At 38.1% G+C, this 13,635-nt stretch overlaps 1 long non-coding RNA gene across 1 annotated transcript; it reads left to right on the top strand.

The window, feature by feature from the left end:
- Nucleotides 1-1,608: 1,608 nt before the first annotated feature.
- On the top strand, nucleotides 1,609-3,646 carry LOC104414229. The gene is made up of 3 exons (XR_005545686.1): nucleotides 1,609-1,629; nucleotides 1,773-1,859; nucleotides 3,580-3,646. It is a non-coding gene; the product is annotated as an uncharacterized LOC104414229 (long non-coding RNA).
- The last annotated feature ends 9,989 nt before the right edge of the window (nucleotides 3,647-13,635 follow it).

Here is a 13,635-nt window from a genome sequence, read left to right as displayed (position 1 = left end):
AGCCCGCGCGGCCAGTGACGGACGTTGCAGTGTGCCGAAGGGACCACACCGTCAGGAACAGACAACGGTGAGGATGCGACGTCGTTCCAAGGGGCGAAAGAGATATCTATAGTGGATAATGGCTCTCACTTCATTTTCCTATTTTTTGGCTCTTTTTTTTTTTTTTAGGTGACTTAGGGATCCCCACATGGCCGGCAGCCAGAGGTAAACCATTGGGGGCGACACGTGCTAGCCACTACACACGTGCCACTGGGTAAGTCGCCAAGAGACTCAAAGCTAGCTTGACCTCCTCGATGGAAGTCTAGCGCCTGCTCCGCTGAGCCACCACTGGTGGGTGGTATTTTTGGCTCCTTTTATTTGGCTGAGTGCTTAACAAATTTCATTATTCATCTTTTCAATTCTAACTCATATTCAATTACATCAAGATACAAGAGAAGAAGACATTAGAAACAAGCATTCATGAGAGAAATGACATTTGAAGTCGATCAGGTGACATATTTATTCATTGTACCTATATTATATGATTTAAAAAGACAACTCCTCAATAATTTATTTGTCCATGAAACTTGATGGCCTTTTGCTTTAGCTTCTCCATCCATTTGGTTGCACTTCTCTCCAGCATTCTCATGCCTCAATGACAATTCCAGAGGCATAACTTATCCACACTACTTTCTGTTTAAACCAACTCTCATGTCCTTTGCGATTGAAAGGTGTCCAGGACGATGGTGGAGGAGGTTGAGCATCGCCAAGACATGCTTTTGGCAATGGATTTTCAACCCTATTTTCGATGAAATAAATTGGGCTTTTTATCGACGTGCTTATAGCCTTTTTCTCTGAGTTGTCCACTCACGAGATAACTTGTCTATCAGGTGAAGCTAGGGTGTCAAAAAGACCCGACCCGACCCGAACACGACCCGAACACAAAACATGTATTAACGTGTTTGTTCGGGTCGTGTTCGGGTAACAAATATAAAACAAGCAAATAAAATGTGTTTCGTGTTCGGGTCGTGTTCGAACATTGTTTGACCCGAAACAAGTTCAAAACCCAAAAACACAAATGCTTTAGGGTTTAGACTTTAGCCCCAAAAACACGACGGCTTGAACACAACTCAAGCACTCAAGGCTAAACTTGAAGCACATACCTTGTCGGCTCCGCCTTCTTCTCCGACGAGTGCGCCTTCTCGTGGAGTCCGCTGCCGCCCTCCGATCGACGCGCTCCGCCTCGCCGTCGCCTTCGCCACCACTTCGCCTCCGCCTCGCCGATGCCGAAACCCTTGCCGCCGCGTGCGGCCGACCATCGTCGACAGCTTGGGGACTGGGTTCGCTCGGCGATCATGGCGCTCGCTTATCGCCTCGTTTCCAAGTTTAGATGTATATTTGCTTGAGGCTTGAGCTAAGACATCGGATATTGTTCCTTTTCTTTTCGAGTTGCGAGGGTGATTGTTCTTTCGCGTTGTGTGCAGACTCTGTGTTTGCTTCAATTCCTGAGTGAACTGCGGCATATCTCGCGAAGCTTGCTCGCATCTCCGTGAAACCATACTGAAGTGAGGATCATCCACGGGACATGATGGGTTCGGAGGTTGAAGTCTTCCTTGGTCCAGCTCCATGGGAAGGTGCCATTCTTGAAAGGTGCCATTCTGATTTTTCTCCTGAATTTGTTTGTCATACTTGTTCTGTTCTGTGGTGTGGAGGAGGAGTAGCGGGCATGAATAGTTTTGAAGCAAGCTTAGTTTCATTTGTGAATTTGCTGACGAAGAAAATTGTCATGGCAGGAGGCTAAAGTATCTAAGGAGTTGCTCTTATCAGAAACTTCAAAGGGTCTTGTTCATGTATTTTTTGCCCAGCGTACGACATCAAAGGTGCGTCTTAAGTAGATATGTACATACTACTTCAAAATAACGAGGTAAATGTATTAAGATGTGAGGGATCTTCTCTATCCTTTCTTTGTTGTATTTGACAGAGAAAAAAGTGGGCTGCTAGATGCGTGGTTCTTAGTTTTGAGTTTGAGCAGTTGTAGGAGAGAATTACTGTTTGAAATTTGAGTCTTCTTTTCTGTGGAGATCGGGAATTTTGCGTTTCGCAAAGTCGCTGCTTTCCGCTCGGGCGATTGTTGATGATTGTCTGTTGCTCTTCGTTGTGGGGCGATTTGATTCGGCGATTGTGTTTCTGTGCGCTTGAATTTTTAGTTTCTTGTATTAAGGAAATTGCTTGTCTGATGCATTTAGATTCTCTCATTGTCACATTCGTTTCGCATCCATCCTCCATCACAGTGGGTCAGTTTGATTTAGGAATGCCCTCTTTGTCATCCTTGTTTGAAAGCATACCTCAATGGCATAGATGCTCATACTATACTGGCTCCTAGTACCCTTTTGTAAAGGTTAGCAGCAAGTAGCTCCTCTTCCTCTCTTCCACCCCCTCTTTTTCTCCTCCTCCTCCTCCCTTCTTATGAAAAAAAGAAAAAAAAAAAAAACAAACAAAAGATGCCAGAACGTGTCTCAATATAGAATAGAATTATGATGCCTTCTGGGCATTCTGATGTTCTTGCATGTCATCATGCTTTCATCCTGCAGATATTGGTGCTGTTCTTTGTTCTTATATTAGCTTGAAATTGCTCTCATCAATTGCATCCATCTTAAATTAAATAAAATGTTCTGAGGTGATAATAATACCTGAACGGGCCTCTTCTTTTCTCTTCTCTGGTTCCACGTCAGAATGTTGGGGCTGTATGGGTTAACTATATTGGGTCTCCCGTATATTTTAGGAGTTTTGTTTGCATCTTAGAGCATTAAGATCTTTTTGTTTGCTAAATTTCATGCTTGGTGCCTAATAATTCCGACGATGGCCAAACTTTCTAGGGACATGCATCTATGGTGTACAATTCAATGAGATGCCATAAACTGACCGTTTTATGTACCCAAATTTTTCTTTTACCCGATTTCTAAAATTAAATCATCCCTTAACCAGAATATCTCATTATCTAGAGAAATCATCACTTTCAGCAGAATCTCTCATTAGTTTTCTTAGTCTGTCTTCTTTACTATAAGTAACTTGGGGGTATATTTAGAGGACAGCTAGATAAATTTGGTTTAAACCAGAGAAACTCTACTTGTTTTGGGATGATCAATAGTCATTCAGGGATCAATATTGCGTTCTATTAGATCACGAATATGACCTCCTATGCATATTCCATTTTCCAACTGCTGAGCTCTTAGATAAATACTTTTGTCATACAACAACGACGTTTGACTTGGAGGTGGCTCGGATACTTCAAGAATGATCGGGATAGGCGGGATTTAATAACATGTGGTGCAAAGCGGAGTAGCAGCGGGGAAAAGTAAGGTGAAACCGACACTTCGTAGATATTCAACAGCAGAAGGCTTCTGATTTTTCTCTCAGCCCTTAAATATCATCTTCTAGGAATTCTTGGGCATTGGCAAGAAGTGCAGCTTTTCTTATTTCCGATTCTCTAGCATCTTCTTTTTCAATTGTATGAATGTATTTCTTAAATATTTACTTCTCTCCGACCCCATTTTAACTTCTTTCTTTTCCCCACATGCATATGCTTGTGCTCATTTGTAGAAGATACATTCATTTGCGGCCCAATGCCCGTTCGACTCTCACCCGGAAAAAAAAAAAAAAAAAAAAAAAAAAAAAAAAAAAGAAGAAGAAAAAGAAGACTCGAAAACCCGACTCGACCCGACCCGAATTTCCAATGCGAGTTTAACGTGTTTCGGGTCAGGTCACAATATGCGACCAGTATGTTTCGGGTCGGGTCGGGTAACATCAAGACTCGACCCGACCCGACCTGTTTACACCCCTAGGTGAAGCCGTTAAGGAATCTAAACGCAACAGACTTGAGAATTCAACCAAAAATCGACTGCTCGACCATGCTAATCTACAATGGTCAATATGACACCGTCAAAATCCACCAGAGATCGGAAATAGGTCATTTCGACAGAGACATGTAATTAAAGTGTGGGTGATTTCACCTAATTGTAAAATTCTCGTCGAATGACACTAAACCGATTTTTCTGTCTTTTTTTGTACCATGTGCCCATATTTGAAATCTCGAGATTCTCATGACAATCGAGAGTCGCCAATGAGTCGAAGATGTACAATGTGGCTCGAAAATAATCGACCATAGGTCAAATGAGCTAAAAATTCCTAAAAGCTACCCGGTAGGTTAGGTTACGCTAAAACCGTGTCCGGTTGAAATTAACTCTACGCCAGTGATTCCACTATTATTAGTGAACAATAATATAATGGAATAACGAAATTGAACCCAATTTTAGGAATCGAAAGTTTTAGCGTGTCACAATTCATTTATAGGACGTCGCCTCGTCTTTCGGGAGATTTTTTACCATTTCCGTTTGTAAAATTTTTGGTTTATCTATATCGATGTGCCATTTATACCAAATAATATACATTATATGATAGATGCGAATATATTCACTTTATTATTGCAATCACCAAACAATTGATGGAATATAGTAAAATTTATGAATTTCATATCATATCTTATCTAGTTTTATCCTAATTAAAAATCTAGACGATCAAACATAGCCTTGGAGTTTTCATTTACTGAGGTTAAGCTCTCCTTGAAATGTTTTACAAATTGATCGAGTTAAGAATTCGGAGACATTTAGAATAGCGCTTCCAAAGATCTTTTCAAGGATTGGATCAAAATGCATGGCAAAAGTAAGAGTATATCTTTTGTATAGGGAATTTTGATTTTGCATAATAATAAAAAGTTTCGTGTACATAATTTGATGCTAAGTGATTTATTTATTCAAGGTCAAGTTTGTGGAAATTCAGGTTGTGACTAGGGAGTTCCGAAAACAAAAAAGGGGATTGCCATCGTTAGAGTTTGATAAAGCTCAAAAGCTCAAACTTGTGTACTTCGAAATCAATGATCACAATAATTACTCCATGAGGAAAACTCATTAAGTAAAAACTTTCTTACTTGAAGGATTCATTTGTTTCTCCCAAAATAAATTATTTGGAATATATTTTACTAAAAATAGTTGCTTGTTTTACTTACAAAAATGCTTGAAGGAAAAATATTTTCATTGTTTATGAAAATATTTAGATATAAATTGTTCTCAATAATGAAAACATTTTTCATCAATTAGTTACTTCAAGCAACACAATCAAAAACTTTTAAGTAAAATATTTTTCAATCATTAATTTTTCACGAAATAATTGGAAAAGGAGGATGAGAGGTTTAATGCACGTGCACATAGGGTCATCGAGTTTCCTCATCTTGCCATCTTTTTATTCCGTCTTATACAATTACCTGGTCACAAGGGTTCCCTTAGTTCGAAAGATCTCATACAGGAATGTAACGTAAGCTTGGTTGCCTTGCTAGTTCCGAAAAGAAAAGAAAAAGAATTTACCCCAGGGAATCAAGGCTCAAAATGCGCACATAGTGGAACATGGGAAGTCAAGTGATCACACTAGGTTTTCACCCAGCATTGTACGTTTGACTTAAAAAAAAAAAAAGTCTTCTTTTTTCCTTTTGGCGTAAATTAACGCACATGCATGTCATTCTCCTCTCGCTTTTTTCTACTTTGTCTCTCCTCTTTTGTTTTTTTGCTTTGGCTCTCTCTCTTTTTTTCCATTCCTTTTTTTTTTTTTTTTTGCTTTCTCCTCCTTTTTTTCAATGCCTCCCAAACTTGCCTTCTAGAGTAAACGATCGTGCATATAACTTTAAGTTGACATCAAAGCATCGGTGCATGGTCCAAATTTTGGGAAGCTTTTCAATTTTCTTCGGCCTACTTTTCTATTTTCTGATATTTCTCGTCATGTGATTATGTTTAGATCCTGTCTTATACAGACGAAGGATTTATACGTGTGGGAGGAAAAGTGTTATAAATACAATATTGACTAATCTCATAATTGTATTGGGATCAAGCTACCGTTGATAACAAAAATTGACAAACTTGTGGTTGTTATCGACAAATGATAGACTTAGTCGATAATAGCAACATTTGGTGAACAACAAAAATCATAAGTAATAAAAAACAGCCGACAACTTGAAGAGTATTGATAACTTGCCATGGAAATGGACAATCAACACAAAGCCAAAACTATGGGTGGATATGTTTATTGTGACCATCTGAGGTTTTTATAACTTCTTATGGATAAGTGTTGTTGTAACTTTTTGTAATCACAAAAGGATAAGAAGTATTGTAACCTTTGGTTGTATGCTATAATAACATTATACTCTTTGTAAAGGATCTCTGACCAATTAAAAAACTAATTATTCTTGCAAATTTATCTTTATCTTTATTTTTCTTTAATTTAAATGATTGGCTACGATTGCCTCGATCTTCATACCTATAAATTTTTGCAATTTACTTTCGTGTCCAAAATTAACAAATGACTATTTGCAATCTTTGTCGATTCATATCACGCCATCCACATGCTTGAAAAATATTTTATGGACACTTTTCTAAAAACATCCTCGCTTGATGGGACACGTTTTGTTGAATCAACTTCGCATTAACCATATTTCAACAAGAGCATGACAATGCTAATGGCAACAACAACTCATTACCACAAACTAGTAATGAGACAACCACACATTCTAATACTTTGGCCACTGGGAGAACGACAAAAGATAATCGATGTGAGGAAGTTGATTTGCCAATGCATCGCACGAAGATTAATTAAGGGATGTTGCTTCATATTCCAACATGGTATCAACCACATGAAGAATGTTCAAAGAGCAACAGATTGATATGACCAACTATATTGTGAGTCATATATCCAATACGTTAAGCCAATCATCATCAATGATGTGAATGATGTTATGTTGAGGCCACGATCTTTCAAGCAACTACTACAAACAAATCCAGTAGTAACTGGTAGAATTCTAGTCCAATTCCTTTTTTTTCAAGGTACTTTTGGTAAAAAAGCCTAATTGGTAACACTAATTTAGCAAATCAAACTACTTAATAGGCCGGTTAATTGCCAAATGTTGAAAATGTAAGGCTGGGAGCCCCATCGATACCACCCAATATGAATATTCCTATTAGGCTTAATATGTTGATGAATGTAGATAATTCCGCAAGATTAGCAACACCACCTAGAGGGCAAGATGACCAACCAAATCCATAATTGACCCTATCACAATTTGCCAAAGAAGTTCAACAACAATTGGGATTAGATAGGGGTGTTATCATATTTGTTTATAGGAAGCCACAATTTCAATGGTCAATAATCGACCTTTTCCAAATAATTTCAAAATAACTGATTTTGCCGTTTTGTTGGCGAAGATGAACAATCGACCATTGACCACATTGTTCGATTTATTGCCCATTGTGGGAAGTAGGGACAAATCAATTGTTAAGAGTTTATTTCCTTTGTTTTCGTCAGAAACTTCTTGCTTTACTTGATATACTACTTTACCACCTAATTGGTGCGTAATTGGATAGAGATGGAAAGACAATTACATTATCAATTTTATAGAACAATACTATCATTATTGATTTGTCCAGACACTATCAATACATCAATGAGTTGGTTGACCAATTTGTTTCTCAATTTAAGAAGGCTAATAAGTACCTTTCTTCATTCATAGAAAAAAAAATTGACAAGTTTGGCTTTTGTTAAATTGAAATTTAATCGAAGAGCAAATTTTTGTTAGTCAAATCAAAAAGCAAAATTCAAAGGCCGAGACTTTGCCGATTTATTTCAATCGGTAATGAGAGTATCTAAATATGAGCAAATTCTTAAAGACCAAGATAAATGGTTATCTACAAACTTTGCACAAAACATGGCTTCAATGGAAAATTATAAGTCAGAGTATAAATCTGCCTTGAGCGTAAACATTGAAATAAATATGACAAAATGATGCTCAACAAGTCTTACATTTGTTGATCCTTAAAGCCTAGTGAAATATAAAATGAAAAAGAAAAAGAATGGATAGGGTAAATATACACAAGTTTACTTGTTCGACAATAACAAGTTGGACGGAATCTACCATTTACTTTTAAAGATGTCCTGATAAAATTAACAGAGGCCAAATTGTCTTGAGTAAAGAAGATTTAGTAAACAAAAGAATTGCAAGTGGCACCATTCATGAAGTCATAACACTATTAATCGTATTATTTTAAAATACACAACGCAGGAGTCAATTCAAGATGGAAAAATCAAATTGCCGATGATAAGAGGCATGCAATGGCCCCTCTAATTTAAAAGAATCAAATGAACAATGAGTCATTTCATTCATTTAAAATGGAGTTATTTTGAAAGAATCAAACTTCGTTGATGATGGCAAAGTTGGGTAAACAACAAAGATATTGATGAAAAAGATAGTCAATGAGGATTGACAACTTTGAGTCATTTCATTCATTTAAAATGGAGTATATTTTGACTGTTATTGGCAAGTGACAAACTTCGTTGATGATGGCAAAGTTGGGTAAACAACAAAGATATTGATGAAAAAGATAGTCCACGACTCAAAGAGGATTGACAACTCGCCAATGATGTTAAATATGACTCGAGTTTGAAATTGGATGAAGAAAGAAGAAACAATTTCTTTTCTTGGACTTTCTCTTTTGGATATGCGAAGCAAAACAAAAGGAAATATTGAAGGATTCTTTATTTTTGTTGATGAAGTTCCTGCACGTGAGAAAGAAGGGGTCTACACAGCACGTCCGAAAAAAAACCTACGTAGAGTTTAAAAAGGAATCAAAAGTGGTGGGGCCCAAGGTCAAAAGTTTGACCTTGGGCACACACATATAAAAAGGGACGCCAACAGGTTTTCTTTTTGAGGGGCCGCTACACGTACATGCCGAGAGAGGACAAAGCCACCGAAGTTTTTTTTTCGTAAGAAGCCGCTGCAGCTTATACGAAGAAAGGAGTCGCACGTCCACGCGCTTTCGAAGAGCCACAAGTTTTACAAATCCGTATGTACGCGAACTAGGCATACGTAGCGTGTTAAACTTTGAGCTTGATCGCGTGGTAATTTTCTGCCGTGAGTTGTTTATTTATAAACACTTGGTTTTAAAATTTAAGTGGGGCAGGAAACACCGAGAGAGTATTTGAGTGACTTGAGTATGTAATCTCCTTGTATCGCTGATCTATAGTGAAATTCGCTCGTCGTCTCCCCGTGGGACGTAAGTCTTTACGACTAAACCACGTAAATCCGGTGTCCGATTTATTTTTTCTTCCGTATATATTTTGTTCGATCGCTCGCCTCATCGCAACAAATGGTATCAGAGCTAGGTTTGGCTGAGTTGAAGCGAATCGATGGCGACAGAAGAAGTAAAAGTGAAAATCAACAAATTTGATGGGAAGGATTTTAGTTTTGGAAGATGCAGATTGAAGATTATCTTTACCGATGAATCAAGCACTTGCCTTTATTTGGGGAGAAACCGTGAGACGATGAAGCAAACTGATTGGGATTTGCTGGATAGACGAGCTATGGGTGTTATTCGGGCCGACGTTGGCTCGTAATGTCGCGTTTAACATCCTAAAGGAGAAGACCACTTCTTTGCTGATTTGATGCAAGCCCTGGCGGATATGTACGAGAAGCCCTCTGCGATAAACAAGGTCCGTTTGATGCGACATTTGTTTAACTTAAAGATGAAAGAAGGTGCATCAATTGCAGATCATATCAATGAATTCAATGTGATTGTTAGTCAATTGAGTTCAGTTGAGATTGATTTTGAAGATGAGGTACGTGTTTTGATTCTATTATCCTCATTGCCTGATAGTTGAAATACTACCGTTACTACTGTTAGTAATTCCTCTGGGTCAACAAGTTTGATGTTTGATGGGGTTCGAGATTTGATTCTGAGCGAGGACATTCGTAGAAGAGAATCTGGCGAATCTGGCGAATCTGTATCTACTGCTCTAGTAGGTGAAAATAGAGGAAGATCTGTAACACGTGTGGGTAATAGTAGTACTAATATGAACAAACGTAGCCAATCTAGGACTACTAATGTTGTATGTTGGAACGTGACAAGAGGGGGCATCTTAGAAGAGATTGCCTTAAGCTGAAGAATGAGAATGGTAAGGGAATTATGGTTGATTATGCAAATAATGTTGCAACCGTAGCAATAATGCTGATTATGTCTTGTCTCGTCACTAATGATTCATCGCTTGATGGATGGATTATGGATTCTGGTTGTTCTTTTCATGTCACACCAAATAGAAACTGGTTTATCACTTATCAGTGCACGGGTAGTGATAAATTCCAGTTAGGGAACAACGCTGAGTGCGATGTTGTGGGTGTCGGTGATGTTAAAATCAGAATGCATGATGGTATCGTGAGGACATTGGTTGAGTGAGGCATGTTCCAGAATGAAAAAGAACTTAATTTCCTAGGGTGCCCTAGATTCACTAGTTGCGGGTATTCTTCAAAAGGTAGAGTTCTGAAGATTGTTCGAGGTGCCCTGGTGATAATGAAAGGAATCAAGCATGATGGCCTATATAAATTTCAAGGTGAGACAGTGATAAATTTCGCTGCGAAGACGTCGGATGCATCTGTTCAAGAGTCTATTGATTGCTCGAGGAAGACCTGGGTGTTTGTGCCAAGGCACAAGTTTGATACTGGTGTCAGGATCTTGCAGTCAAGAGCTTTGATCGAGATGGATATTGATAAGCCGATCAAGCATGTGCAGACTGACAATAGCATGGAGTTTTGCTCAGAGCTGGCAAATAAATTCTGCATGAAAGAGGGCATAGTGAAACACCGCACTAGTGCTAGTAAATCACAACAATTTGCAAAATTGATGAGCAGAACATTACTAGAGATGGCCCGAAAATTATCTCTAGTGTTGGTATTGCTAGGAGAATCTAGGTGATGTGCTAAGTACGGTAAGCTACCTAGTGAATAGATCCCCATCAACTCGCTATTGAATGGCGACTCTTGAAGAAGTGTGGTCGGGTAACGTTGCGATTATTCTATTATTAGAATGTTTGGTTGCTCGTGTTATTTTTGAGTGAGTGATGGTAAGCTCGATGGGAGGGCAAGGTGCATATTCCATGGCTGTGCACAAGGTGAGCGAGGTGATCTGTTGTGGTGCCCAGATATAAATTTACCTGTTAATAGCAGAAAAGTTACCCTTGATGAGTCTCAAGTACTTCTGGCTAGGAGTGATTATAGCAGTGTTAATATGGATCTGGACAGTGTTCAGCTTGAGGTGGAGTTGCGACCAGAAACTCTTGAGGTAGCGAGTATAGGTACTAGCAAAGTAATCGACACGGATGGTGCTTATAGCGAGGTGGAGCTTATAGAGCCAACGGTTGCTGCAACTGCTGAAATTAACAAGGTATGTATTCGATCTCCTAACATATATGGATGCAACAATGGTTTTGCTTTATCTGCGGTTAAGGAGGTTGTGTCGGAAAATCCTTGCGAGCGATTAAAGGTGCATGTGGAGTTGGTATTTTAATGAGGTCCTCGGTTATATCGAAGTTCAAGTAAGGCTTGGACTTGGACAATATCTGTGGCGGTTGAGCCCATCGGAGGCTATGGGAAAGTAGTAGCATAATTTGAATTTTTACGAAGCGATTGCAATATGGCTCAAACATCAAGCCAATGTGGAGATTGTTAAATATGACTCGAGTTTGAAATTGGATGAAGAAAGAAGAAACAATTTCTTTTCTTAGACTTTCTCTTTTGGATATGCGAAGCAAAACAAAAGAAAATATTGAAGTGAAGTTCCTGCACGTGAGAAAGAAGGGGTCTACACAGCACGTCCGAAAAAAAACCTACGTAGAGTTTAAAAGGAATCAAAGTGATGGGGCCCAAGGTCAAAGTTTGACCTTGGGCACACACACATATAAAAGGGACGCCAACAGGTTTTCTTTTTGAGGGGCCGCTACACGTACATGCCGAGAGAGGACAAAGCCACCGAAGTTTTTTTTCGTAAGAAGCCGCTGCAGCTTATACGAAGAAAGGAGTCGCACGTCCACGCGCTTTCGAAGAGCCACAAGTTTTGCAAATCCGTATGTACGCGAACTAGGCGTAAGTAGCGTGTTAAACTTTGAGCTTGATCGCGTGGTAATTTTGTGCCGTGAGTTGTTTATTTATAAATACTTGGGTTTTGGGCTAAATTGGGGCTTGGAAAACACCGAGAGAGTGTTTGAGTGACTTAAGTGTGTAATTTTCTTGTATCGCTGATGCATAGTGAAATTCATTTGTTCTTTCTCTCCGTGGACGTAGGTCTTTAAGACTGAATCATGTAAATCCGGTGTCCGATTTATTTTTTCTTCCGTATATATTTTGTTCGATCGCTCGCCTCATCGCAACAAATGAAATCATCAAATAGCGGGTAATCGACACAAAAACGTAATTACTAGAGGTTATATTTATTGTCTCTATTTTAGGATCTTGTGACTTCTTAATGATAAGTGTTTTTGTAACTTATTGTAACTACAAATAGGATTATGAAGTTATATTTTCAAATTTAATAACCACTTGTAACCGTCAATTATGGATTATAGATAAATACATTGATCAATCAAAGAACTTTAACATCATCGCAAATTTATCTTATGTTTAACTTTCCTGCAATTTAAATGGCTGGCCGTGATGCCTCTCATTTTCATACCTTTAAATTTTTTTGTCATTTAATAACCTAGCTAAAATCAACAAAGCTTTAGCAACTTTCATCGATTCATATTGATCCTTCCACTATTTTAAAGATATTTCATTGACCCTTTTTAATGAAACCGCTACATTAAAGGGAGAGGAAACTCCAATATGGGACAAGAAAAACTTTAAAAAAAATATATATTTAATACGGCATCAATCTAAGCGAGACAAAAATCCTTTTTACAATCCTTCCGGACTTTAGCAATACATTTATAACTTGGTTGCTCTAGGAATGTCTTCTAAAATTTGAATTCTCTCCTATCAGATATTATTAGCAGGGATTATTTCATTATTATACCTTTCTGCTTTCTCATTGTCCCTCTTTTCAGAGGCAGTCTAATTAGAAGTTAATCATGCATTGGAAAGCAATTTATTTTTCGTAATATCACCTTTTAAGATTACGTCATGAGGAAGTCAAATAAATTTTTCTTTTTTATGAACAACTTATTTTTTTTCATTTACTGAATGATGAATGAAATTCAGTGCTCATTCGATAAAATTGAGAAAAAAGAACAAAGAAAGTTCTTTTTTCTCATTTTTACCGAATTTGTAGTGTTGAACTTAGAGATGAAAATTATTTGAATATAATTGAACATTGATTACTGATATTATTAAATTGTTAACATACATGGAATTGCAAATTTTGTTGGTAGGTTCTAATGAATGTGCACATACAAATGTTTTTTTTTTTTTTGGTAAAAGGTAATCATATTAAGCTAATAAATATTTACAACAAAAAGGGCACCAAAACATACACTCATAATGAACAGAGGCATAATGAGTGGAAGGGTGCCGAAGGAAGAAGAAAAGGGAAGCTAACAAGGCACAAAACGCGGTTAAGCCGCACAACTACGGGCACATCCAAGAGACGGATCAAAAGAAGAAGGTGACTAGCCGGCCAAACAATGGCAACCCAAGCTAAAAACAAACAAAAAGTTATTGTCCAAATGGAAAGGACGAGACAATCAGAGGAATCAAGGGCAGCATCAAAACAACAAGCATAGCAGTGGACCCTCCTGCAC

The sequence above is a fragment of the Eucalyptus grandis genome, chromosome 8, assembly GCF_016545825.1.
Source record: "Eucalyptus grandis isolate ANBG69807.140 chromosome 8, ASM1654582v1, whole genome shotgun sequence".
Classification (NCBI taxonomy): domain Eukaryota; kingdom Viridiplantae; phylum Streptophyta; class Magnoliopsida; order Myrtales; family Myrtaceae; genus Eucalyptus; species Eucalyptus grandis.
The sequence above is the reverse complement of the archived record's forward strand: the minus strand, read 5'-3'. Positions and strand labels throughout refer to the sequence as shown.